Source organism: Pseudophryne corroboree, chromosome 1, assembly GCF_028390025.1.
Source record: "Pseudophryne corroboree isolate aPseCor3 chromosome 1, aPseCor3.hap2, whole genome shotgun sequence".
NCBI lineage: Eukaryota > Metazoa > Chordata > Amphibia > Anura > Myobatrachidae > Pseudophryne > Pseudophryne corroboree.
The window spans coordinates 398,949,787-398,955,434 of record NC_086444.1 but is presented as its reverse complement, the minus strand read 5'-3'; the positions used below and the strand labels follow the sequence as shown (position 1 = coordinate 398,955,434).

General features: G+C 42.7%; 1 pseudogene; it reads right to left on the bottom strand.

Annotated features, from left to right (window-relative positions):
* Positions 1-1,158: 1,158 nt before the first annotated feature.
* LOC134949875 (5S ribosomal RNA) lies at positions 1,159-1,276 on the bottom strand (annotated as a pseudogene).
* Between the last annotated feature and the right edge of the window lie 4,372 nt (positions 1,277-5,648).

The window sequence follows — 5,648 nt, the reverse complement described above, 5'->3', positions numbered from 1 at the left end:
AATGAAAGACAGCGCCTGGAGGCTGAGGAGGATTCTAACATGCTTCGGAGCGGTAAGAGAGCTATTAGCGCAGCGCAATGCAGCTCAGTACATTTTAGTACATCCCATCCTTTATCTCCATCCACATTATGTGCAAACAACCAGATGTTTTTGTTTAGGCTCAATATTTCTCTTTTTATAATTGCCTCTCTTTACTTGAGTCAGGAGTTACAGTAGCAAACATTTTAAGGAGGAAAGAGGGCATTCCAGCTGTGATTTTGCACTTTTTCCTATACTGTATAACAGAGATTTCTCCAGCCTTAGCCTACTTTGCACCCTTTACCGCCATCCGCATTAAACCTACGGAGACAGCAGCTTAACTTTATTTTCCCATTAAGCACAAGTGTTGTTTGCATCCTTATGTGTATAATATGAGCAAGCAGAGATGAATTGGGGGGGGGGGGCTGTTATGCAGCCCTGGCATTTTACTGTCCTATTTCTCTATGCCGGGCAGCAGAGCAGTTTGCCAGGAAGCCGAGCTGCTCAGCCAGCCACAGTCTATCTGATTATGAGGTATATGTAATTTAGGGGGACATGTACTAGAATTGGAAGAGATGGGGATGACTCCACACCAGTCATGAGTGGATGAAAGTATATTGATTAGAAAAGACCAGCAATTTGCATTTTATATGGCTAATTACTCAATATTGAACCTGCTGGTGGTGCACCAAAGAGTCACTAATCAAGTAGACGTACAAAGGAGAGAAGAAATAAGACTCTTGGTTGGTGCACTCTTGAACAAAAGGGACGTATGTCAGTATGTATTATAATAGAAACATAAGATATAACTTTTAATCAAAATATTTAAAAAAAGATATTTTATAAAACAGTCCCCTATTACGAAAAGATTACTAAAATACTGATGAATATCAGTGTAAATATTAGCGGCATTGGTGACGGGAATAAATAATTTGTGTAAACAGTCATATATTGACTAGTATTGCACAGCCCATGCGGACTTATGCTGTCATATTCTACTGGTAAACTGTTATTACCCTTTTTTTTCCTAGATATAATTAATGGCATGTGAAAGTAACCGCCAATGGTAAGTATTATAGGAGAGCAAAGCAACAGGATGAATCTGCTGTCAATGTTAGACCAGAGTGTCCCCAAATCTCCAGCCTACTACTCCGAGTATTCCCAGGTGGTCTCCCGCCTGGTACTGACCCAGCCCTATACTGTATAGCTTCCAAGATCGGACGAGATTGGGCACATGAAGTATAGTATGATAGCAGGTCAAAGGAAGTGAGCAAGCCCGGTTTCTTCGCGGGGGCGAAATGCATCTTCCTGGAGCCTTGAATACAGCAGTGGGAGTGGGTCCCACACAAAGCACTCCCCCCACGTCCTCAGCAGCAATCCAGCACAAGGAACAGTGAGTGAGTCATGTTTTATAAAATATATTTTTTTCAATATTTTGATTCAAAGTTATATCTTATGTTTCTATTATTATACATACTGACATACGTCCGTTTTGTTCAAGAGTGCACTAACCAAGAGTCTTCTTTCTTTTCTCCTTTGGGGACATGTACTAAGCAGTGATTAAAGTGGAGATGTGAGCCAGTGGAGAAGTTGCCCATGGCAACCAATCAGCTGCTCTGTATACGTTTATAGTATGCAAATTATAAATGTTACGTCAATACTGATTGGTTGCCACGGGCAACTTCTCCACTTTTAGCACTGCTTAGTACATGTCCCCCTTAAGACACATGCACCTCAGAGTAAAGCTATGCCAGTCATACTCATCAACTTGAACAATGTCTGCTTTATCTTCACTGGATTTAGTACTCTCCACTGTAACAATAAGCCAAAGTACTGTAAATGTCTAAAGTAAAGCACCATTGGGTTGCTGAAATGATCAGTGGTATGATCGATGGTGTAGCCAGCTTTGTTTTACAAAAGTCATGTGGGTGGGGCTGGGAAGCAGGCTTGTATTATCCATAAGGCCGACTCAGGGACTAGGGGCTCGTTTTTTTGTTTTTTTTTAGTCACTGCTTCCTGCTCTCTTGGGCTTCAATAGTTAAAAGCACTTTGCGCCATAGCAAGACAAACTCATAGTCAACAGAGGTTAGTTTTAGACAATGAGGGGAGGGGGTAGAGACAGTGGACCAATAGCACACTAGCGCTATTTCAAAAGAGAAAAGAAAAGGAAGCAGACTTTATTTCAACTGGGTATTGGTGTCTGTGTGAATACTGAAATTTGATAAATGATGGCATAAGCTTTGCTTCCGAAACATCACCAGTAGTAGAGTGAAATATTGAAGTGCCGGATGGACCCTGAAATACCGGAAAGCCTAGGGACTTAGCCATGGGTTAATATGCAGAGCCAGCGGAACCCGCTCAGCAAAGTGATGCAGTGCAGGGAGGCACCAGGCAGAAGAGGCGCTCTCCCTGCTCTGCATCCCTGTGCTGTGCACTGTTGCTGCCGGCTGCCGTTGCGCCTGGATCACGGCTCTTCCAGTCCCCACTCCAGCCACGCCACAGTTGTCATCTCCTCCCGTCCTGTGTCAGCGCAGTGACGCTAGCAGGAGGAGGTGTGGGGACGGGACTGACTCTGGGAGCAGAGAGCTGCAGTTAATGCTGATTGCTATCTATATGTCTGTCTATTATCTATCTATCTATCTATCTATCTATCTATCTGTCTGTCTATTATCTATCTATCTATCTGTCTGTCTGTCTTTCTATCTATCTATCTGTCTGAGTGTCTATTTATTTATTTATCTATCTATTTATCTATCTGTCTATCTATTTATCTATCTATCTATCTATGTGTCTATAATCTGTCTGTCTGTCTATCTATCTGTCTGTCTGTCTATCATCTATCTGTCTATCTATCTATCTATCTATCTATCTATCTATCTATCTATCTATCTATCTGTCTATGTGTCTATGTGTCTATCTATCTATCTATCTATCTATCTATCTATCTATCTATCTATCTATCTATCTATCTATCTATATATGTGTTTATCTATCTATCTATCTATCTATCTATCTATCTATCTATCTATCTATCTGTCTATCTGTCTATTATCTATCTATGGGGGTAATTCAAATGTTTGAAAAGTCTGTTAGGTGTCTGTTTTTTCCTATCTAATAGACAGGAAAAACCAGACACCTAACAGACTTTTCAAACAATCTATCTATCATCTATGATCTATCTATCTATCTAACTATCTATCTATTTGTGTGTCTATTATCTATCTATCTATCTATCTATCTATCTATGTGCATATATATATATATATATATATATATATGTGTGTCTGTCAGTCTGTCTATCTATGTGTCTTTCCAAGGGCGGAAGTGCTGGAGATAATGGAGTCTGTTGCCACCGGGTTCCAGCCCAGAAGGGGGCACTTTCTCCGTTGTCCCCCGTTCCATTTGTTCCCATTCTGCAGTTGCTGTAGTAGAGGAGCCACCGAGCACAGCGTCGATCATCAGCGGCGACCGCTCCTCAGCTGTGACTGTCTCAGTGCTCTGACCTGCAGACATCACTCTCAGCAAAGTGATGCAGTGCAGGGAGGCACCAGGCAGAAGAGGCGCTCTCCCTGCTCTGCATCCCTGTGCTGTGCGCTATTGCTGCCGGCTGCGCCTATCACTGTACAAGCATCACGGATGTACTGGATCACGGCTCTCCAGTCCCCACTCCAGCCATGCCGCAGATGTCATCTCCTCCTGTCCTGTGTCAGCGCAGTGACGCTAGCAGGAGGAGGTGTGGGGACGGAACTGACTCTGGGAGCAGAGAGCTGCAGTTAATGCTGATTGCTATCTGTCTATGCGTCTGTCTATTATCTATCTATCTATCTATCTATCTATCTATCTATCTAGCTGTCTGTCTGTCTGTCTGTCTGTCTATCTATCTATCTATGTGTCTATTATCTATCTATCTATCTATCTATCTATTTATCTATCTATTTATCTATCTATGGGGTAAATTTACTAAGATGGGAGTTCTATTTAAGATGGGATGTTGCCCATAGCAAACAATCAGATTCTACTTCTCATTTATCTAGCACCTTCTAGAAGATAATACCTGGAATCTGATTGGTTGCTATGGGCAACATCCCATCTTAGATCTATCTATCTATCTATCTATCTATGTGTCTATTATCTATCTATCTGTCTATTATCTATCTATCTATCTATTTATCTATCTATGGGGTAAATTTACTAAGATGGGAGTTCTATTTAAGATGGGATGTTGCCCATAGCAAACAATCAGATTCTACTTCTCATTTATCTAGCACCTTCTAGAGGATAATACCTGGAATCTGATTGGTTGCTATGGGCAACATCCCATCTTAAATAGAACTCCCATCTTAGTAAATTTACCCCTATGTGTCTGTCTATTTATTTATCTATCTATCTATCTATCTATCTATCTATCTATCTATCTATCTATGTGTCTGTCAGTCTGTCTATCTATGTGTCTTTCCAAGGGCGGAAGTGCTGGAGATAATGGAGTCTGTTGCCACCGGGTTTCAGCCCAGAAGGGGGCACTTCCTCCGTTGTCCCCCGTTCCATTTGTACCCATTCTGCAGTTGCTGTAGTAGAGGAGCCACCGAGCGCAGCGTCTATCATCAGCTGCACTCACTCCTCCTCTGTGACTGTCTCTTTGCTTTGGCCTGCAGACATCACGTGACATCTGACAGCAACCCAGAGTGAGGAGCCAGTGATGTAAAGGGTCATGGCTAAACTGGAAAGCATCAGGAACACATCGGTGTCCCTTATACACAGGCGCTGCCTGGCTGAGTAGCCCAGGGTCCAAAGGTTGTACACGCGGCCAGCACTGTGCTGGCGTCCCTTTTCCCGGCTGTCTGTGTCTGGGTTCCTGCTTTCTCCGTGCTGTGGTGCGGCCGCATCTCCGGGTGATGCTGAAGGGCCTGTGTGAGGCAGTTACCCTTCCTTGCTGCCAACGCCTTCCAGCTGTACAGTAGCTGGAGATCTGAGGGATCGTGCTGCACAGTGAGGAGCTGGCTGGGACACCGTGCAGGTGAGCAGTGTGGAGCTGTCACTGAATGGAGAGTGTGCACGGGAATCCTGTCTGCAGTGTTAAGTGCAAGCCTTATTGGGGGGGGTCCCTTTATTAAGTATGGGAGCGAGGGCGCAAATTTAGCGCAAATTTATAGTTTGCAGGGGGGCGCCTAATACCCTTACACCCGGCCCTGTTAAGATGTCCCTGCTGGGAAGTAGGTATTGGGGAAAGAGGGGCGGTAGGCTGTTTCTTTGCCTAGATATCAGAGAACTTTGCACCAGCCCTGTCTGTATAGACTATTACAGTATTTTGTTTAAGATAAAGAGAAAATGTACCCTTTTCTAAAAATGTGTAACTATAGAGTACTGACTAAATGCTAACATATGATGAACTTAGGCAACTCAAAACAGATGTTGCTTTGTTTTTATGTATTTAAACCAATATGAAGAAGTCATGTGTGAAAAATTAATTACATCCTATTAATCACCACTTTTAGCATTAAATACATATTGGTTTTATCAGTCTCTTACAGTACATCATATTTGAGGAATTCTCACCATCTCCTTACAATACTGTTGATATTTGAGGGTATTCATGCATGGAAAGCTCTATTAAGGTCCCACCATAGCATCTT